This window comes from Amphibalanus amphitrite, unplaced genomic scaffold, assembly GCF_019059575.1.
Source record: "Amphibalanus amphitrite isolate SeventyFive unplaced genomic scaffold, NRLGWU_Aamphi_draft 000295F_arrow, whole genome shotgun sequence".
NCBI lineage: Eukaryota > Metazoa > Arthropoda > Thecostraca > Balanomorpha > Balanidae > Amphibalanus > Amphibalanus amphitrite.
The window spans coordinates 283,505-307,191 of NW_024881790.1; the positions used below are offsets into that span (position 1 = coordinate 283,505).

General features: G+C 46.1%; 1 long non-coding RNA gene across 1 annotated transcript; it reads left to right on the forward strand.

Annotated features, from left to right (window-relative positions):
- Positions 1-14,314: 14,314 nt before the first annotated feature.
- On the forward strand, positions 14,315-17,113 carry LOC122387697. The gene is made up of 3 exons (XR_006257649.1): positions 14,315-14,545; positions 15,340-15,519; positions 15,943-17,113. It is a non-coding gene; the product is annotated as an uncharacterized LOC122387697 (long non-coding RNA).
- The last annotated feature ends 6,574 nt before the right edge of the window (positions 17,114-23,687 follow it).

Consider the following 23,687-nt stretch of genomic DNA (forward strand, 5'->3'; position numbering starts at 1 on the left):
CCGTAAGGTGGGGCTATTTGAGACAGTGGGGCTATTTGAGACAGTATTTAAAATTGTTATAAAATAAAAACCGTTTGAAATTTATGCTTAATTTTTTCTCAGGCGATTAACCGCTCGATTCCACACCTTTCTGAGCAAAAATATTACATAAAAATCAAACGCTCTTCATTTTATAGCGATTTTAAATACTGTCTCAAATAGCCCCACTGTCTCAAATAGCCCCACTTTACGGTAGTAGCTTTCCGGTGCATTCCCTGGAAATTTAGCGTGTTTTAATTGGAGGCAAGTGTCAACCAATGCATAAATCGTTGGATTTTGAGCGTGCGATTTTTTGCAACAATACTTTTTTCTTTTCTTTTTTCTTTGAATGAAACAGCCATGATTGGACAGTGATTTTTCGTTCAGAGCCTTACCCATCTGCTCGCTGCTAGCATTATTGCGCTGTGAGGGTGAGCACCTTTTAGTTAAATGTTTATCGTAAAATACAGTGGAATCTGCTTAATAAATCCACCTTGGTGACGAGGTGTTTTGGATTTATTAACTGGTGGCTTTATTAACCGAAGTCAGTTATTTTCATCAAAAAAGCATGTATCGCAGCTGCACATTCCGTTCTCCCGCATTACAAGCGTATAGGCTAACATTTCTCATTGCCTTGCTTATTACAATGAAAGTGACCGCGGGGCTCCACCACTGGTGAAGTCACGAGGGTCCGGACCCCTAATAATTTGACTTTTGTAATGCACCATAATGTATAAAGGCAGGTTTTAGGGTTGGCGTGGGTTGGATATGCCCCCGAACCTGCGACCGTAGAGACCGTAGTGCGGGAGCATGTCCCCCTAAAAGGTACCAGCGCACACTGCAAAGCTGTCGCAGTGATTAAGTCAACATATCCATCCACGATCACTCCCCGTCATGCCTGCTATGCCAACGAAACAGTCGAACGTGCCTGCTTCTCGGGAACATTTCTCTGAAGTGCACAGTAATTGCGCTCTTGATAGCCCTGAACTCCTGTTTTTAGAACTCCAACTGCTGCAGACCGCTGCTCCAGCACGGTTCTTTAGGAGCGGGTTGGATGCCACATTTCGAATGGGGAGACGTTACTGCGGTCTCCGGAACTCCCAAGTGGCTTTATTAACCCGCGCCCTGCTGGGGGGGGGGGGGGGGTGTTCCCTTGTGGTTTTCCGCAAAGCGCCGTCGTTTTTGGTACACCTTATCATACATCAATTCTACACATGTTGTAAAAATTTCAGACCAAGGTCATTCAAGGTCGGGTCACCAGGTCACTTGAAGTGACCTCACCTCATAAAAAGATTCAATGTCTGCCATAGCTACACTGAGTGACCGATTGCTTTGAAACTTTCAGTGATTGATAAGGGTAACAGTATCTATAAAATATTTATCTCTGAATTTTAATATCGGTGACCTAAGGTCAGGTCAATTTTGCGACCTCCCCATTTTAAGTCGATGGGAGAAAATTGAAATGCGCCTCTTTTAGACGAAAGACATTATTAACACTTTCAAACACTGAATTACAAGTGGTTTAGACACACTGAACATGAAAATGGTGTCCGTGACCCCTATTTATGCCCCTGAGGTCATCTCAGGTCACGAATGGTGTCTAACAGTTTTTCGCAAATAGCTTTTGATAGAGGCATGCTAGAGCGGTGAAAACGCCTTAGCTGTGTTCAGCTCGACGATATGGATCGACTGATATGCAACATGACCCTTTCCAGTCAGGTCATGACCTTGACCTAAGGTCAAATTTTCAAGTTGACCTTTTAAGGTCAAGTTACAGTTCATTCGATGCGTCTTGACGAGAGGAACACGATGCCAGTAAAAGTAAGCTCGTACAAGGCTTGGGTCAAAAGTTATTGCAGAAAAACTGTTTCCGAAAAAAATCGGCTATTTTTGCAGTTTTTGCCCCCTGCAGGCCGTTGACGTCAGGTCAAATCTGAGAGAATTACTCAGAAAGGGCGTTAACCCTCGCCCCGTTGGGGTGGGCCATTTTGGCCCCCCCCTGTGGTTTTTCCTGAATAGCAAGAAAACGGCGGCGCGCAGCGCCGCCAAATTTTCAGTACCTTCCTGGGCATCAATTTGATACCTTCACACCAAATTTCAAGTCTTAGGTCACCTTAGGTCAGGAGTTATTGAGGTCAAACTGAGGTCATGTTCGAGCAAAAATGAGCAAAAAACATGCAATCTTGAAACGCTCACCAAATCTACAGTTACCAAGCAATTTCAAAGTTCTTTATATGGTCTAGTAAACAAAAAGCGGCCCTACAAAATTATTATCTCGGATTTTCAAAATGGTGGATTTTGACCCCAACAAATTCAAAAAATTGATTTTTTTAGAAAAACTAAGAAAAAAAACAATCCAAAATTTTCCCGAATTTCGAAAAAAAAACGGAATATATGTGATAGTCCCTGCGCTCTTCTATATACATACCAAATTTCAGATCGATATATCGTTTTTTGGCCAAGTTATAGCGAAAAACTGTTCAAAAATGATGACGTCAAATTTTTGAACTCAATTTTTAGCGATTCTAGACCACGTACGGCAAAACAAAGACCACCATTGAACTCTCCGTGACGAGCTGCATCGATTCAATATCCATTTTATGCAAAAATATTAACTTTGAAATTTGACCTAATTTGACCTGACCTTGACCCAAGGGCGGATCCAGCCGGCCGTCTTGGGGGGGGGGGGGGGCAACCGGTTGGGACTAGCCAAACTTAGGGTAGGTACCCCCAAATCTAGTTTTCTCACCGGTTTTAGGCCACTCATTTTTCACCCTTCGCCTTTTCATCGAAAAAAATAAACGAAAACATTTGCAAAAAGTGAGATTTTTGTCTCAGCTGAGTCAAGGAACTTATACCTTTTTGGTAACGTAGAATAAAGGCTTAAATCTCCACATGAGCTGTCAAGCCAGGTAAAGAGGGGGATTTTTTTCTTAACCCTCGCCCGCACATGCCATTTTCCCATCCTAGAACGCACATGGGGGGGGGGGGGGGGTTGCCACCCCCCCCGCGCCATTTCGTTCCTGTTGGAGATAGAGCTTAGCGGTAAAGACCAAAAAGATTCTTTGGGAAGAGACGAATCCAATGATACCCAGTTTTACCTTCTCAGGTCAGTCATTGACCTTCCAGGTTAGGTCAAACTAAAAAATGTTGCTGTTTTGGGTCACCGTTGGATATCAAGTGTGCTGCTTATCAAATACCGATGACGATGCTGTTTTCTGGTGCCAAGCCAGCTAGAACCTCTTTGTCACACTACCCGACCAGAATTTTGCTGCTGAGGTCATTTCAGGTCAAGTTAGGTCAAGGTCAATTATATGTGTTTGTATGTCTGTGTGTGTCTGTGTGTATACTGATGTGTGCACCGATTGTTTTTGGGTCCATATTACATGAAATCATGATCTGAGAAGCTTTTACCAAAAATGCAGTAAAAAAAACTTCAAAAAAGTAAATTCAGCTTGCCTAAAACGCAATTATCTTAGATGACCTAGGTTGACCTTGACCCTGACCTTGACCCCTGTACATCGTCGAACAACATGTTCCATGATAGGTGGGAGGTAAGACTGGCAAAAAAGGCCGAAATCAGGGTGTCAAAAGCTCATAAGGCCCATGGCAAACGCAATATGTTGAGAATTGGCCATTTGGGTCATGACATGACCTGACAAACAAGGTCATATCTCCGAAACCAAAAATAACAGAAACTTGAAATTTTCAGTGGACATCAAGAAAGGATAGAGGAGCAGCTATACGAAAAATCAGCCTTCTAGCTTTAAAAATGTTGAGTGCAGAGCAGAAAGACTACCTGGGGGGGGGGGGCAACCACCCCCCCCATGTGCGGGCGAGGGTTAAATGTTTTCTTCCCTTTAGTTTTCCTTTGTGACCCACAACCGCTAATTCAGGGAGGGCAAGCTGCCCCGACGGTTCCTAGCCCTATAAAAAGTTGTGGGGCAGCGCCCCCACGGCCCTAGAGTTGTGGGGGCAGGCTGTCCCCAGTGACCCCCAGCTCCCGCGCCCATGACCACAAAGTTCAGGCCCATGGCCCGGCGTCGAGCTCAAATTCAGACTCGGCAATGTTGATGGTGTGTCCGAGTTCAGACAAGCTGAGCTTATGCTGGGTTCAGCTAGGACGATTGAAGAGGCATCCTGTTGGGCTAAATGCCGGACAATCTCAAGCTCTAATTTTGCATTTGAGGGTCTTTCATAATGAATGTTACTTTTGAGCATTTAGTTAGGAGATCTTAATTTTTCACTTCCGCGTGAATTTTATATGCGTATTGTTGCAAATTGGTTAGGGTTTTGTCCCAAAAAATAAAAAAATCACAACGCCAATTTTCCTTCACGCAAAAGCAGAGTATGTCGACACCACTAAAACGCATTACGGATTACGGTCGACGGACAAGTCTTCATCCATTGGCTCTCCCCTGGGTCAACACTGAACGGGATGGCTTACCTCAGGCTGCTCAAGGAATGCTTCTGCCTCAGGTCAGAGACAAGGTTCAAAGAGACGGCCTGTGGTTCCAGCAGGATGGTGCCACAGTGCACACCACGGCAGCTGTTGCGCCAGTGGCTGATCGAAAATTTCGAAGAGCGCGTTATCAGCCGCCTCACCGAGCGACCATGGCCACCACGGAGTCTTGACCTCTCCCCGCTGGACTACTGGTTTTGGGGAGTCGCATTGGCAGATCTGAGACAAAACGCTCCTGCAGCCATCCACTGCGAACCACAGTGGAGAGGTTTTCTGGAAGCCTGGACCCAGACGTTGTGAGGCGCGGGGTGCGACACCTTCGTCAAAGGGCCGAAACGTGTATCTTAATTAAGGGCGATACAGTGGAAAATTCCTGAGGAGCATTAAAATGAAAGTTGTGTGTGCAAAAACGCTAATGTGTTTCTGTTTCATGTGATGGTAAATATTACATGAGGAACATATATGTCCTGAGAAATAGCTCTTTCAAAAGTAACATTCATTATGAAAGACCCATGTTGAGTGAAAACTACCCATGTGTACTACCCAGGTATAACTTCAAATAGTGGGTTTAGTTAGTGACATATGGTGGAGCATTAGGGGTTTTAGGGGTGCACATGCACCCCCTAACTGAATAAAGCACCTTCTCAAAATGACGGTTGAAACACTTCAAAAACAAGTACAGGTAAGGGGAAATTGTGTCCTCCTCTGTTAACCCTCGCCCGTCCCTAGTGAAAAAATCTTACAGGGTAGCCCTGTATGGTTGACCCTATACAGGATTTTTGACGAAATTGTTACCATGGTTCCTACAGGGTGTCGTACAGGGTACCGTGCACGGTGTCGTGCATGGTACCGTGCACGGTGTCGTACAGGGTACCGTACACGGTGTCGTACACGGTGTCGTACAGGGTGCCATACACGGTGCCGTGCACGGTGTCGTACAGGGTGCCGTGCACGGTGTCGTACAGGGTACTGTGCACGGTGTCGTACAGGGTACCGTGCACGGTGTCGTACAGGATACCGTGCATGGTTTCGTACAGGGTACCGTGCACGGTGTCGTACAGGGTACCGTACACGGTGTCGTACACGGTGTCGTACAGGGTGCCATACACGGTGCCGTGCACGGTGTCGTACAGGGTGCCGTGCACGGTGTCGTACAGGGTGCCGTGCACGGTGTCGTACAGGGTACCGTGCACGGTGTCGTACAGGATACCGTGCATGGTTTCGTACAGGGTACCGTGCACGGTGTCGTACAGGGTACCGTGCACGGTGTCGTACAGGGTATCGTAAAGGATCTTGTATAGGGCAGCACACTCGCCATTCTATAAGTATTCCGCATCAGGCTCAGCACACCTCCGACTCGGGCATCTCCGACTCGGGCATCTTGAGCGGTTGACCAGGAATGCTAAAAAGACCCACGAGTTCCCGCGTTACCGACAAAGTCAATATTCGGAATAAATGTATTTCTGGGATAAATACACAACCATTTCCGGGTCACATCCCGTCACATTACGACACACGTCGTCGCGTCGCGGCTGCCGCTCCGTCCATCGATCTACGAATCTCGAGTGGTGGTGTCGCCCGACGATCCTCGCATCCTGCGTTCCTGTAACAAGGTGGATATTCACATGTTACAATTTTAATAGATTGATTGAAGGGACCCCTGCCGTCGAAAGTAACTAATCGGCATAAAAGTGATACATACAACGCGATACAAAGTGATCGGCATACAACATTGTTTTGATGTTGTATCACAATATTGCGTATCAATCTCTTATCAACCAAATCCAACGCAAATTCAACGTAAAATAAATGCTGGATCGATGTCGAAAAACGGTTGATCCTCAATGTTGACAATCAACCTGGATTCAACCAATTTTTAATATTGAATTAATGCTGTGTGCTACTATGTAGTAGCGTCGACGCTACTAATGCGCTCTGGTATCTGATAGTAGATATTTAAATGTCTATTTTTTCAGCTATTTTTTTCGATCAGCTATTTTTGAATGAACGTTTCGGCGCCGTTTTTTTTTTTGTCTGTAATGCTGCAAATATTGAGAACAATTTTTTATTGTTACACAGCAATACAGCATGGCAGAAACTTACCTTCAGGTTGGAAGAGGAGACGGCAGATGACACCGCACGGCACACACTCGACACTTCCGTCGGCTCTCCGCACATCGCGAGCGGGCAGTGAATGGGACGGACGGAATGCGGCGGAGGGGGACGCGCGCTCCCCTCCGCCCCAGGCGAGGATCGGGACGCCCGCCGCCGACCGTACGGTCTCTAAAACGGACAGTGGTCGCTAAATTCCAGTCGGTACAGTCTCTGAAAGATCACCACAGCGCACAAATGCACACTTAAGTCCCCGAATAATACAGTACAGCTGACAGCAACGCGTCAAATTAACCCGCGAGTTGCTGGGGGGGGGGGGGGCGTTAAACGCCCCCACTTTTTTCGCCGGGCCATAGCATAAAAACGGCGCGCCGCAGGCGCGCCAAATTTTGGGTACCTGTAGGGAATTGATTGAAGTTTATTGTGACAAAGTTTCAAAAAAATCGGTCGGAAATTTTTTGAGATATCGAGGTTTTAGTGACGTCATGATTTCTGAGTTTTCGACCAAAAACGGCATATGTTCAAAAAATCATATAAAATCACAGAATAGATATACAGACATGCCGTAAACGCCATTAGACTGCCAATACCATGATCAATCAAATGGCTATCTTCGATTATTGATTATCGTTCCGCATTTTCCATAATCTTGAACTGAATCTTGGCAATTTTTCGTGACTACTTCACGACCATGATACATGCATTTCTTAAATTGAACTTTTTGAGCCAAACACGTACACATATGATAAAATGAATGTCACCATCGTGTTCTACGCCCCAAATTACCTATAAAACATGTGTCACAGGCTGCGTATATCAGTTTTGATTTTCGGGGATATGTGCCTACCCGGTTGACCTGACCTTGACCCTGACCTATGCTTGACTGACCCCTACATGGAGCTGACACTCTTGTAAGCCTTATATGATGGATTGTGCACCGTTTGGACAGAGTTTATGACGAGAGGCGCCCATTGCGAAGTCCTGAAGTCCATGCTACTGAAAGCCCGATTTCAGGTGTTTGACCTGACCTTGACCCGACCTGTGACCTCAAAATTCAACTTTAAAGTACTCGTCTGAAGCGTCTCGTCGCGCTCTTTCGTTTGCCGCCTCGTGCGTTTCGCTGCGCCTATTGGTTCTCGAGTTATCGGCTGGGGGCGTTTAACGCCCCCCCCCCCCCCCAGCAAACGGTGGGTGGCGAAATACCCCAGCAACTGCCGGGTTAAGATGATAATGTTATGAAAGGATTAGGGAGTTATGAAGTGAATCGATTCTTTTATAGGGATCAATTCACAATTCGTAATTCCCTATATATCGGGACAATGTTGACAACAACATTCGAATGTTTATGTCCCCGCCAGTTCTAATAATGAGCAGTACCGTCCTGAGTAGATGAATAAATCCCGGTAGGTTGCAGATTGAGAAAAATGTCCATCGTCCAACATATCAGCGCACTGCGGCGAGGCATTTCTCCCTAGGTAGGTACTCCTCAGTCCTCATCAGGCGCGGATACAAGGGGGGGCCATGGGGGCCATGCCCCCCCCCCCCTTGGCCGATTTTTTTTCAAAAATAAAATAAAAAGTCAAAAAGTTAAAAAGCTGAAAAGGGGGCCTCCTGAAAATAAAGTGGCCGAAATCCGATGAGTTTTTTTTTTTAACCTACCCACTTAGTTATTTCTTAGAAGACTAGCTGAGAAGACTTCTTTGTTAGAAGATTGGTAAAGCTTTTCATAACTTGGAGGTCTCTTATACTCACAAAGATGACCACTTTTACAGGGCTTCCTAACCTGCACAGAGGGCCTCCAAGCCTGCACAGATGTTGAGATGTTGCCTGAACAGCTAGATAAGCTCAATAGACGCAGTTTTTTTGGGGGGGCCCAACAAGTGGGAAGATGGGGCCTCCAACAGGTGGGATTATGGGGGGGGGCCTCCTGGTTTCTAATGGCCCCTCCCTTGGAGATTTTCTGGATCCGCCCCTGGTCCTCATACTTTACTTGACAGGTGCATCGTTTACAACTGTTCTCCACGTAGTCCGTGTGGAGCAAATGATCGCATTTGCTTGAGAGTTAAGCGAGCTCTTTAATTATGATTTATGCGAAAAACGTTTAGCGGAAGTAGCCTTCCATGAGATCAGCACATTCTTGTAAGATTCTTCAATCTTACCAGAATCAGCATTCTCGCGAGAATCTGCCTATGCCAGATTCTTATAAGCTCTGTATGACGTTGGCCAATCTTGTACAAGCTCTGCTAGGCCTTGCAAGACTGTCTTCAAAATCTTATAAGATCATGCAAGATAGTGAAGATTCTGGTAAAATCTTATAAGACTTTTTCACATGGGTGCGTACATGGCTCCCTGTATGACTGCGTACAGGGCTCCCTGTATGAGTGCGTACAGGGCTTCCTGTATGACTGCGCACAGGGCTCCCTGTATGACTGCGCAGAGGGCTCCCTGTATCATTGCATACAGGGCTCCCTGAAGGATTCCCTACAGGGCCCTGTAGGATTCCCTATAGGGCTCCCTATAATCAGATGCCGTACAGGGCTCCTTGTAGGATTCAGTACAGGGTTCCCTGTTGGATGTCGTGCAGGGCACCCTGTAGGATTCCATGTACAGCCATAGTTACCTGCATGAAATCCTGTACGGCTACTCCAGCAACCCTGCACGACCCTGTGGGGACGTACAGGATTTCGGTACAAATCCTGTAGGATTTTTTCACTGGGGGTATAGGGGGGAGGGGTCGAACAGACCCCGACCCCCCCGGTTTTTCGCGAATAACTCGCGTAAAAACGGCTAATCGCGACGAAACTTTCAGTACCCTCGAGTTAATCAATTTTGCATCTACCCTAAAACTTTAATTACCCTGACCCAAGTGACCTTTGACCTGTGACCTATTTCTCGAGGCCATGTTTGGCCGGGATCGCGATTCGGCGTTTGTTGGCTCGCATTAGCCGCGCGTTTGCAGTCTTTTCGTGGTTTAAAGCGTTCATAAATGTGATATGATGTTGGTCCCATGCATTTGGATGGGTGTGAAGGTCACCTGAAGGTCAGGTCAGGTCATTGACCTTTAATGACCTCAGTTCACTTTTTCGAGTTTTACATGTTTCTAGGCTAGTTTTTGGAGCTGAACTCGAATTCAGCAACCATTTGAACATTTACGAAATACTTTTTGTGCCTTCGTTACATGTTACGAAGCTGTCAGAGGCGGTTGACACTTGACACGTACTACGAATACCCGGCAGGACCACTACTGGTTGACCTGACCCGACCTGGCCTAAATGCATGAAGACATCTTCTGGGATCAACACTAACACGATATTCGTGATCAGTACCCCGAAAAAGCTCAGCCACACTTACGACGCTCTAACAGGTCCTAATTTTCCCGACTTTTGGGTCATTGACCTGACCTGGAAGGTCAACCATGAACCAATGACCTAGGACCTTAACCCGCGCCCCGATGGGGGGCAGAATCTGCTCCCCTCCCGTTTTTCGCCAATAACTTCTAAACGCGTTACGCCAGCGACGTCAAACTTTCAGTACCTTATTATGCATCATTTTGACACGTTCTCTGAAAATTTGAGCGAAATCCGTCGGAAAATTTTAGAGAAATTGGCGTTTTAGTGACGTCATTTTCGCCATTTTCGCCTAAAAAACGGCAAAATTTCAAACGCCACTAACATCTTCATTTTTAAAGGAATCAAGACGTAACAAAAAAGGTTATACGTGATTCTACTTTGTCTATCAAATGGCTATCTCGGTTTTTTGAAAATTTTGGATTTTTGTCCAATTTTTTTCAAAAACTGACTTTTTTGGGAAAATAATTATAAAATCCAAAATTTTGGGTGTATCGAAAAACCGGAATATATGTCAGAGAAGTGGTCTATCTGCACCTACATACCAATTTTCAGAAGAATCGGTTCAAAAATGTGGGAGTTATTCAAAATTTGATGACGTCACGACACACAAAAATTTTGAAAAATGATTTTTTGGAAGTTCTAGACCTCGTACGGAAACAAAAATAGCACCATTCGATTCGCCGTGAAAAACTGCATCAGATAGACACCTTTTTAGGCCTTAACAACCAACTTCAAAATTTGACCTCACTTGACCTGACCTTGACCTGACCTCGACCTGAAATTCATCCAGAGGTGGTCCATATCACTTATTGAGTGTGCCGATTGAATTCTATGAGTAAAATGACCCATAAAACATGTGTCGCACATGCCCTTTTCTATATTTTGTTTTTGGTGACCTGACCTGACCTGACCTGACCTTGACCTTGACCTTTGAATGACATTGTATGCAACGAATATTGCCTTGGTAGTCTAAGAACACGTTTTGGGCAATCAGTCTCAGTCCATTCTTCGGCAACTACGGTGTAAGGCCGATACTGTAGAAACTTGCATTTTGTACCCTTGACCTGACCTTGACGTGACCTCTGACCTACTTAAGCAAAACATTTTGGGCTCTAAAGATCCGCCTTGTTGAGAGCTTTCGATTGCCGTTTTCCCCGTCTTTCTACGACCATCGGTTCGGAAGTTAGACAAGGGGGGCAGAATCTGCCCCCCCCCAGCAGGGCGCGTATGGCTGAATAGCCCAGCGGGGCGCGGGTTAAATTGGGTATCATCGTCTTCCTCTCGTCACGGGCAGCACGCTCGTTTTTTTCGCGAAGCTCTAGCTCGATCAGCGGCCAAATGGCAATGGGGGTAACGGACCCCCCCCCCCCCCCTATACGTTCGCGGCTGACAAAACGCCAATACGGGCGAGGTTTAAATCCATACGATAGGCGTTATCACAAGTGTATTCGCGGCCATTGGGGCGACGTAAGAAAAGAAGAAACCAACTGGCCCCAATAACTTTAAATTATCAGTTAGCATGCACCTTTTCCTTGATGTGTGGAGAATTTACCATTACTTGTTACAGAAAATTGCATTTAAAATCTTCCATTTATGCTTTTTTCGTCGTTTGCGAAATATTTTCTTTTACTAAGCTAGAAACACTAATTAGAAATAGTTCCCGCATCATCAAGAACAATAGGGAAGGCTTGAAGTGACTAAAATAATTTAAACGGTTTTGTAATATATGTGAAGGCACTTCTAAAATTGCCTGTAGAAATATTGAAGGCAAAAGTTCAACTTTTTCACAAGAAGGATGCCTATAAACCTATTTGTGACAACTCAGACGGTGATTATTTGAATTGGACAAATTAATTCGTATATGATGTAAGATAAAAACACCAAAACCACCCAACGTTTCGTGTTATTCACTTTTTCAAGGGTGATATGACACATTTTACCTATCGAGTCAAGTACGTTTTTTCGGTTTCGTTCGAATATAGCGCGGGCACTTTTTCACAAATTTCCTCTGTCTTGCATGACATATTCACACATACATACACACATACTACAAATTAACGTCTTTCCTAGCCAACAGAGCAGACACTGAAGCTAGTCTGAAGAATCCACTCGAAGTGTTCAAAACATCACCTTTCGCAATAAACGCTGCTTCTATAATTCTCCGTTGGGTTTTAGAAAAGTTTTGATCTACATGTGTAGCCCGCGTCCAATCAGGTAAATGCCCTTCTTTCTCAGCGTGAATAACAAATGCATTAGAAAGTCTGTGATTACGTAAATCCCCCCTGTGTTCACGGACCCGTGTTTTGAGACCCCTACCAGTTTCCCCGTAGTACACCCGCGGGCACCCACCACATGGAATTTTGTAAACTACGCTGTCTCTGTTGCGAGACTGCTTCCTTTTTTACGCATCATCCCACCTATCTTCTGCCCCCCTACAGAGACTATGCCCAGCGCAGGACCTATCAGTTTCTGAACCGTTTCATTCAAAGGAGAATGCGGAGCTATTACCATTGGTTTGGTTTCTGCCACAGGCTGATCAGCTACAGCTGAGGGCTGGTTATCTGAGGTGACAGATCGGGACCATATCTTCTTTGCCTTGTCTCTCAGAGATAAAAGCATGATTAAAGGGAATTTAAGTTTCATAAACGTTTGAACCACATAATCGATCTCGTCACGTAAAAAGTCTTCGGAACATATTCTGAAGGCGCGCAAAAAGAAACCAATAACGACCCCGGATTTAACTCTCTGACTATGCCCTTAAAAGTAATGTATAAGGTCATCCTTGTTTGTTGGCTTTCGGTAAACAGTGAACTTAAGTGAGTCCCCCGTTCTGATCAATAGCGTATCTAAGAAGGGAAGCCTGTCGTTCTCTTCCTCCTCCACTGTGAATTGTATAGCGGGATCTACTGCGTTTAGTTCATGGAGGAGGTTTGTGATATTAGTTTCTGATGGGATACATGCCAGTACATCATCGACGTATCTAACCCACAAGTTATGCTCCCCCACTATGCGTTTGAACTGGTCTTCCTCCATTTTCTCCATATATAAGCACGCTAAAACGGCACTTAGAGGGGAACCCATTGCTAATCCGCTAACTTGCATGAATTCTTTGTCATCGAAGGTAAAAGGGTTGAAGTTGACACAGAGCCGAATTAATGCCATGAAGTCTGCCTTTGGGATCGGAAGATCCTCATCACTCACGTTAGATAGCGCACTGCCTACGGCATCTAAAGCCCCGTCTACTGGAACGTTCGTAAATAGGGCTTTGACATCAAAGCTCACCATCTTCTTGCCGGTTACGCGGAGATCTCTGATGCGCCTCAAGAGATCACCTGAGTTCTTGAGATGAGCTGAGCTTATAGTGCCAAGAAGGTCAGATAGCGGCTTAGCCAAGACCTTAGCGAGCCGATGAGGGGCGCTGCCGATACCGGATGTTATCGGCCGCATTGGAGTGCCCGATTTGTGTGTCTTCGGCATGCCTCTCATCGTTGGTGTCCTAGGGCTTTCTTCCAAAAGATGGAGAAGTTTCTTTCCCTTTTCTGAACGGCGCAGTATTTTTCGTGCTTCCTTGTTAAAGACGTCAGATGATTTCTTCCCAGATCCCAATTTGACTGGTTTGTAAGTGGCAGTTTCGGAAAGGAGAGTCATCATCTTCTCATTATATGCAGTCATGTCCATTATGACGACACCCCCACCTTTGTCTGCAGAGGTGATAATGATATCTTCATTCTTCGCCAGGTTTTGCAGCGCTCGAATGTATCTTCGAGGTAGCGAGTGGTGGTTAGAGTGGGCAAGAGCAAAGAGACATGTCAATATACCTTGCTTGAAACCTTTATCAATGTCACTATCGCTCACGGTCATAGAATACTAAGGTAACACGGAGCCGAAGCTTCAAGCCAGGGGACACGGGAGGCATGCCGTCAGCTGTCCTTTTATAAACAATCGGTTTCTTTGACTTAATTTCTAATGTTTTTCTGATGTTTTGCATCAATGAGGTACATCAAAAATTAAGTTTTATTTTTTATGAGGTGGGAAATATTTTTCTGTCCAAACCATACCCGTTTAAAGAAAATAGACAAGGGGAGAGTTTACCCAGGACCCTATGGAGGTTGTTTACATGAGTTTACCCAGGGCCCTATGGGAGAGAATTAACACGTGCTTCTATGGGGCGAATTCGATGCAACAAATGGCGCAGTAGCGACATTACTTTTGTTCGATGTCTCTCGGACGACAAAGATTCTACGCCGTTTAGCCAATCACATTCCATAATCGCAGCCGAGCCCGTTGACCTAGAACGGGATTCGCCGGACGACGTACAATCTTCGTCGTCCGAGAGACATCGAACGAGGGGTACATCCAAGGCTATATAAACCGGTACATCGACTGAATATACATTGCGATTCAATATTCAGTAGGTATTTTAAGACCGTGATTGCAATTTGCATTTGAGCTGAGCAGTCGAGTAAGTTGTGCCAAAAATACCAGAAGTGTTGCATGCCCTGGATGCAGAAAAACAAGATTGAGATGAGTGGATCAAGATGTATCTTTCGTGCAGATCAAGATGTATCAAGATGTAGGTACCTTTCACTTAAGATCCATGCAGGTGAGGTTCCAGTGAAATTTGAATTCGATAGGTAGCCATTTTTGCTTTGGCTTTGATACTTGTGGTAAGGAAACATGATTATTGTTGCATGAACCGCCCACTGCCCATTGCTGTCTTGTCTCGCGTTCGATATCCGATCACCATTCTTAAATAGCTCACCTTACCATATGGAAATCAGGTTTTAGGAGGCCACTAGGCCTGTGGGGCCTGGTCTCAATGAGCTCCCAGTGCTTAGGACAGTCAGGCTCATATGTTAGGTATGGTCAGGTTCAGGTAGGCCAGTATGCACTCTGCAAAGCATTGCAATTTCGACAAGATCTCATCTGTGCTGGCTTGTCCGGCTGGTGAGGCTTTGGTGTGGCGTGGATTTAGCTTGGTGCAGTGCGGATTTTGTGTAGCGCGGTGCGGATTCGGCCTGGTGTGGTCAGGTGGTGGGGGGATGTAGTGTAGTGCATTTCAAATGTGGCTTGGTGATGGACATGATGGACCCAACAAAATTGATGGCCAAAAATTGAAAAAAGTATTAATGGAGCTTTAACATGCAATTTAGTGTGCTCTCGGGCTGATGGGTGTGCGGTGGTCAGAACGGATTGTGCCAGTGCTGGTGCCTGGTGGTCCCACCAATCACTGGTGTCATCTCCTGTTGTGACCCAGGGGGTCTAGTCAAAACCTTACCTATTTCTGCTAACCTTAACCTATTTCTTACAAATTAGGCAAAAATGTGATGATGGTATAATGATAAAATGATTCAAAAGTCTTCATTTCACTCAAATATTAAACCTGGCCCTTTTCAGGCGCAAGCTCTGGATGAACTTCTGCGGTGACGTCGGCATTCTTACAGGAGAACCCAAGATTCGCTGTACCTGTATGCATTTCAAAACTGAATAATTGATAGCAGCAAGTAAATATTTGAAGTTGCAGCCAAATGCTGTGCCTTCTCTGCTGCAAGAACTACATGTCACCATTGAAGCAAGGTAAGTGTTGAAAGAAATTGTTCACCTTCTGTGAATAATTTGATGAATAAAATTTAAAAAGATGTGTTAAAAATGTGATGAATAAAATTTAAATGCATTCTGACTTGGAACTACACACTTCTTCTAAAGGGATTTCATTATTTTAATGATTGAAGTTATGAACACGAACAGCTGAACAACCTATCAGCTGCAAGGGATTCTGCTCCTGTAAGTGCTCTCATCGCTGATTGGCCACTGTGTGTTGAAGAGGTTTCTGCTAGCTGTAAATGAGCACTAGGTAGAACATGAATTTAAGCACCAATATTCACTGATAAAAGGTGAATATCTCAAACGGTTCAAATATAAGGCATACGCAAATCTGCTCTATCAGACTGCTATCTCAGTTTAAAATCCCATGTTAAAGGTGAACTATTTCCTCGACAGGACCAGCTCGACTCCTGCAGTAGGAGTCCAGCCTCGTCCAGTCGTCCCCGCTCGCCAAGACCAGCCGGACTCCTGCAATAGGGGTTCAGGCTGACCCGTTCGTCCAGTAACCGCCGCTCGTCAGCACCAGCTGGGCTCCTGTAGTAGGGGTCCAGCCTCGTCCAGTCGCCGCCGCTCGCCAAGACCAGCTGGGCTCCTGTGGTATGGGGCTAGGATGGCCCTTTCATCAACCGGTCCCGAAGTCACATCGCTGTCAGCCAGCCGAACTCAGTACATAAGTCACCAACCCTGAATGTTGCCAGCCAAAGTCGGCAGTTTCCTTCGGACAGTCATCTCACCAGTGTTGTACAGTGTACAAGGTTAGTGACGCAATTAAATGCGTCAATTAAATGCGAGGACGTGCGCTTGTATGCAGCGTTTTGTCATGTTGAGCTACATGGGTGTCGATTTTCACCGAATTGAGGGTGCCCAGTGCCCACTGCCCGGGCGCAGCAAATCCGCCGCCGCCTTAGCGGTGACCTTGACCTGCACCGTCTGTTGGGGCTCCAAAGCCAAGCCAGCCGAGCCGGCGGGGAATTTAGACAGCTTGAGCACCCCCAACCCGGCGGAAATTGACACCTATGTTGAGCTGTATGGATGCGTTTTAGCCTTCCGCCGTGGTGGTAAATAGCAGCCTACATGCAGAATTAGCCAGGCTTATTGGCGGACTCATTATTGGATTCATTGTGTCACGTTTGTCGGCACGTGTAAGATGTGCTTAACTGCCATTGGCTCTCGGCCTGGCGACTTCTGGGGACCACGTAATGGGGATGACAATTGGGATCCTGTGCCTTAAGCCGGCCATTTACGTCCATGGCTATATACCCCCGTACTAGGGCCAGTTATGACGTATATAGGGATCCACGAGATCTTTTTTGATGAATGGGTTGTGCAGTGTTGAGATCCGCGTGTAACGTCACTGTTTGGCCAGTCTGCCCTCAAACGCGTCATCTTTACTCGTATTTTATTTACACGAACGCCTTGCATGGTCCAGTGGTTTATATAGACATCTTCCTTGCACTAGCTAGTTTTATGTGGCCAGGTTGATTGCCTGTCAGCGCGGTCACGCTGTCGTCTTTCGATTGTTGCGCTTAAATGCGGCGAGATGAATATAGGATTTCCTTTGATGCTATTTAGTACCTGCGCCCAGCTCAACTGGAGCCTTCGGACGGCGCACCTCTTGGCCGGCGTCGTTATCTGAAACTTATTTTCCCGGGCGTATGTTGCAACTTGTTGATTGCCAGCGTCGTTGTATTACGTACGCGAAAGCAGTAGCGGCGGAACACCTTCAATTAAGGGGAAGGGGGGGGGGGCACTACTGACTTTTGGTCCCATTCTTTCCATGTAACCATAGAGCCCATGTTAAAATGCCAAAATCAAAGGGGGCACGGTGCCCCGGTGCCTTCCCCGTTCCGCCGCCTATGCGCGAAAGTACCAACAGTTTCCAGTTGTTTGTGTCTCAATGTTTTTTATGAGTTGGACGATTGGGCTTTTCCCGTCGCTCATAGGTTATGAAATTATTTTGTTAAGCGCTCTAAATTGTTTCTCTACAAGTCATTAGAAACAACAAATCCAAAACCAAATCCAACAAATAGATATTGATGGATACGATCTCAAGGGGGCCGATAAGAAGGAAGAGCGCGCGGCGCAATGATTGTGGAGCACAGCACACGATTAATGTGAGGCGCATTTATTAAGCGAGAAATAACTTAATTAAACAGAAATGAGCAGAGTACCAGCATTGAAACTGCACCAGTACCAGCATCGAAACTAAATATAAGATATCTCAGAAGGTTGCGCTTTTGGAGTGAATTGTGGTGCTTTACGCCGTACATCATGTGACCGTCGTGTTTGTGGGATCCCCGTCGGTACTAGTCAGCCCCACGAATCGTGGTAGATCATAAAATAGGCATTGATTTTAAAAGCGATTTTCCACGGCCTCTCAGCAGTAGCGGCAGAACACCTTCAATTAAAGGGGGGGGGGGGCACTGCCGACTTTTGGTCCCATTCTTTCCGTGCAACGCCCATAGGGCTAATGTTAAAATGCCAAAATTAAAGGGGACACGGTGCCCCGGTGCCCGCCGCCCGGCCCGTTCCGCCGCCTATGCCTCTCAGGGTTGGTTCGAAAATGGGCACGGCCGAGGATAATCTTTGCCTCCGGTTATCATTTTGATATATCTACGAAACGGGTGCTGGGTGGTACACGAAAGCAGCTTTTTCAGGTGAGTTGAAAGGGGAAGAGGTTCTTTGAATTACCATTTCGGACCATGGTTCTAAAAAGCGCTAGGTTAAATCTATTGTTATAATTCCTATCGTAAACCATCGGACGCTCGACGCTCCATTGGCATTGGTACGATGTGCCGGTAATCGCTCGCCGAGAATGATAACTTGGCAGCTTTACTGATATGTAGAATTATCAATTAAATGTAATAGAAACGATATTAAATCCACTACCTCTTTAGAAGTTCTTGAAATCAACCTGGCTATCTGGTTGTCGAAGCCAGGCAAATTATATGCTTGGAATGACTAAATGTCCATTGTCCATGACATCATTAAATTGAATTATTTTCCTTCTTAGCACTTAAAATACATTCCAGCGACACAAAACTCCCAAAAGTCTGATATCTTGCCCGTGGTATCGTGGTACGATCGGCGAGTACCTTCATACGCAATGTCCATGGCTATGCGAAGTCTAAGGTTGGCCTACATAGCCTTGGGTTGGCCCATGGTATTGCCTGTTTATCCTATTTCATATCGTATCTATGAAAATAAAGTGTTCACGATCGCATAGCCAAACTGAGAGCAAAATATTTATTTGCAAAACTCCAGCAATAACCCTCGCTTGATACTATAAAAAAATATTGCACACGATCATGCAAAGCCGTGAATCCTACCGCCTTTATTTAGCGCCGGCGTTCCCGCGTTAACAATTTCTCCTGAATCGGAGGACCAATAATCAGCTGACGCACCGTTGTTTTGATGTCGGCGGACCGTGCCAGCCTGCTATCGCTGAACTTGTTCTTTGCCAACAAGTCCATGTACTTTGAGTTGCTCTTCCCTGTGTCGAATTTGAGACCTAAAGAAACCCAACGGAGAATTATAGAAGCAGCGTTTATTGCGAAAGGTGATGTTTTGAACACTTCGAGTGGATTCTTCAGACTAGCTTCAGTATCTGCTCTGTTGGCTAGGAAAGACGTTAATTTGTAGTATGTGTGTATGTATGTGTGAATATGTCATGCAAGACAGAGGAAATTTGTGAAAAAGTGCCCGCGCTATATTCGAACGAAACCGAAAAAACGTACTTGACTCGATAGGTAAAATGTGTCATATCACCCTTGAAAAAGTAAATAACACGAAACGTTGGGTGGTTTTGGTGTTTTTATCTTACATCATATACGAATTAACTCAGACGGTATTTCGTCGCCTACAGCCCAGCTTTCCCTAGTGACCGATAGAGGCGCTGCTATCGATGTCCGCCCGTGTCGCCTAACGATACATTCAGGCATGAGACAAGAAAGCTCCTGGGTAATAGTGTTAATGAACTATGAAGAAGCTTCAGCTATTAAGAAGCTTCTGAGATCTCTCAAGCTGAAGTTGGTTATACTCAGTGTTGTTATGATCATTCCTCAGTTTTCTGACAAGAATCACACATTTGACCATGGCAAACGTTGAAACTACCTTTTTCTTTAAAAAGAAGTGCCTAATGACAATCTTATTTTCCAACAAATTTGCAATTAAAACCAACCAGTACACAATATGCAGAACAGACTTGTGACAGCTCAAGAAAAAAGTGAGCTCGCTCAGCTCAACTCAGTCTTATCCGCTCCCGCTCAGCTCCCGCTCAGTTTAACGCGGCTCAGCTCAGCTCACGTTCCGCTCAAACCGGCTGCGCTCCGCTCACGCTCAGCTCAGCTCAGCTCAATTTCCGCTCAGCTCAGCTCAGCTCAGTTTCCGCTCAGCTCAGCTCAGCTCAGTTTCCGCTCAGTTCAGCTCAGTTTCCGCTCAGCTCAGCTCAGCTCAGTTTCCGCTCAGCTCAGCTCAGCTCAACTCAGTTCCCGTTCAGCTCAGCGTTAGGCGGCACGGGCGGATATCGATAGCAGCGCCTCTATCGGTCACTAGGGAAAGCTGGGCTGTAGGCGACGAAATACCGGCTGAGTTGTCACACGTTGAATAGGTTTATAGACATCCGTCTTGTGAAAAAGTTGAACTTTTGCCTTCAATATTTCTACAGGCAATTTTAGAAGTGTCTTCACATAGATTACAAAACCGTTTAGATTATTGTATTCACTTCAAGCCTTCCCTATTGTTCTTGACGATGATGCAGGAACTATTTCTAATTAGTGTTTCTAGCTTGGTAAAAGAACGTATTGTGCAAACGATGAAAAAAGCATAAATGGAAGATTCTAAATGCAATTTTCTCTAACAATTAATGTTAAATTCTCTACAGATCAAGGAAAATATGCATGCTAACTGATAATTTAAAGTTCTTGGGGCCAGTTGTTTTCTTCTTTTCTTACGTCGCCCCAATGGCCGCGAATACACTTGTGATAACGCCTATCGGCTCAGTTTCCGCTCAATTCAGCTCAGCTCAGTTTCCGCTCAATTCAGCTCAGCTCAGTTTCCGCTCAGAAAAAATGTACCGACGAAAAAATGAACGGACGAAAAAATGTACAGACGAAAAAAATGCGAGACGAAAAAAGTCGGACGAAAATCTTCGAGACGAAAAAAAAGGCATGGAATCATCTCAACTAGGCGGTGTTTCACGGCCGCGAGCAGCACGCCCACGCCGCCATCCGCTCTTGGCACCCTGCCGGGGTGTTCACGGGCACCGCACACTCAAGGCCATATATAGTAGGTAGCGACACTGAGCGATTTGTTTACAGCCAGTTTCGATCCCGATGACGCAAATGTGTCGTCACGAGACAAAACAATATGGCCACCTCTAATGAGAACCAAGTGCAATAAGTTCCCGGATGTAGACAGCACTGACGTCACCGGGATCGAAACCGACGACATCAGTACTGGACCTATGGCGAAGCAAAGTAGTGACATCCCCCTGCGCACACTGCTGCGTGCGGTGTGTGCGGTGCGTCCAGCAGGCGTGGGGGTAGGGGATGGGTAGGCGGTTATGACGTCACCGCTGCGTGCGGTGGACGGTCCGCTGTGGCCAGTCCCGACCGGCCACAGCGACCTGCCACAGCGATCGCTGTGTGCGGTGACGGAAGGCTGACGTAGGGACGCAGTGGGCGGAGCTTGGAGGCTGTGTGCGGTCCGACCGCACACAGGGCCCGTGAACAGCCCTCAGCAGCAGAGGGAGCTGACGTTACATTTTGGGGTAGTGTTGGAACTTGGAGATAAGAGTTTATTTACATCTCCATGGAAACCCCATTTGACACGTGTGATAGCAGCGTGCTGTTATCAATGAAACCTATAACACCACCCTGATCTCAACCAAGGCAATGTCAACACTATTAGAATTCATAGTCGGCGTGTGAAAAGGGAGCTTTTCCCATACAATGGACATCAGAAGGTGAGAGTTCCAGTTAGCGCCTCTGCCCCACCCCACTTTCAATAGGATATGGTTGCTTAGCCCACATTCAACCAACGAAGAGGAGCTTTATTTGCTAATTCCTAATTGTAAATATTTTATGCAGAGGTAAGAACCCTTATTGATACAATTAATTTAAATAACTGCTTAAATAACAAAGTGAAGAATGCTGAATTGTACATTGCGGAGCAGAGTGTCAAGGCGAAGCATCAAAGCCTGACAGTAGGTATTCATCTTGCAGTCAGACTTGAAACTTGAGACTGGCTGTATTAGCCTGTAAATTGGCCAAGACCCTGGTCTTCCAATTTCCATGCAATATGGGTGAAAGAAATTAAGCTTGATTAGTGATTACTATTGATTTCTTTAGAGTTTTGATATTTTTAAGTGCGATCACGAAGGCAGTGTAATTGCTCACTCCATAGCTAGCTCATAGCTGAAGCATCAAAGCCTGAGTTAATTTCCAAGCATGAACTGAAAAGAATTAGAACTGGATCAGCTCAGCTCAGCTAAATCAGCTCAGCTCAATCAGCTCAGCTCAGCTCAGCTCAATCAGCTCAGCTCAGCTCAATCAGCTCAGCTCAGCTCAATCAGCTCAGCTCAGCTCAATCAGCTCAGCTCGCTCAGCTCAGCTCAGCTCAGCTCAGCTCGCTCAGCTCAGCTCAGCTCAGCTCAATCAGCTCAGCTCAGCTCAATCAGCTCAGCTCAGCTCAGCTCAAGCTCATTCAGCTCAGCTCAGACAGCAGCTCAGCTCAATGCATTACTGAGCCGGCTCAGCTCACAGCTCAACAATTTGGCAAAATGTTGAGCCGGCTCATGAGCTGAGCTGATTTTTGAGCCGGCTCAACTGAGCTGATCACAAGTCTGATGCAGAACACGTGCCTATGAATGTGAATAACAATGTGATATCATGTCGATTTCTCCTAATGTTAACCCTCGCCGGCACAGGCCATTTTGACTCTGGTTGGCAGAGTTTTTCACGTTTGCCCCAAGGTCACTCAATCATCAAAGCAATATTTCAGTTTTTCAGCATGGGAACTTTGAGAATGTTTATTTTTTAGTTTTCTTGACTTATGTCTTGGGGGGGGGGGGGGCAAACGATAGTATGGCCCCCCTTTTAACCGTCTTGGGGGGGCCATGGCCCAGTTGGCCCCCCTTGGATCCGCCCTTGCCTTGACCTGACCTTGACCTGACCTTGACCAAAACGTGACCTAAGCTGGCCCCAAAGGCTGCCTGACCCACATAATCGCATTTGTCATGTAAAATGGACCATAAAACATGATTCACACGACACTTTCATATTGTGACCCCCCGTGACCTGACCTCTGTGACCTGACCTGGTATTAGTGACCTCAAATAGCAAAATTTGTTTTAGAAGAACATTTCCCCATCGATGACTTTCAATGAAATACATTTTACTCGATTTTACAACGCATTTCTTGAAATGCCTGTAAACGGTGAAAATCTGACCTTTGACCTGACCTGTGACGTCATCGGTTTGACCTAGGCCAATAAAATTGGGTCACAAGGTAGTTCCCTGATAGGGCTATCCAACACCGTTGGCCGCTTGTCGCTAGGTTGCGTGGTTCTCGAGATCTTAGGGGGGGGGGGGCAAGATGCCCCCCCCCAACAGGGCGCGTTGCTCGGCAGAGCCCAACGGGGCGCGGGTTAATAGGGCTATCGAATGCGCTTTTCCGCGGCGCTGTAGCTCTATTGGTTCCCGAGTTATGCGTTGGCTTCCTGGAAATTGTCGACATTCGACCTGAAAATCGGCGAAATTTTGCCTTCAATGACCTCTGGTGACCTGACCTTTGACCTGACCAAAAAAGTGAACGAAGTGATTTCGTCATTATTTTTGGCGACGCCGCCTTCCGCGTATCGCTACGTGGACCAGGAGCCGAGTTTGAAGGGGAGTGTTCAAACACCCCCCACCCCAGCAGGGCGTGGAATTCCAGGAGCCCCAGCCGGGCGCGGGTTAAGCGGAGTACGTGGATTTATTAAGCGGATTTGTTAACTATAGGTATCTATGGGGAAAATCCATTAATAGCTCAAGCGGCCACAATAAGCGGCTGGATTTATTACGAGCGAGCGAGCGCAGCGAGCGAGCGAGTTCATACTGAATTAAGGGAAAATCCTGAGTACATATGAGCGGCCGGCCAGC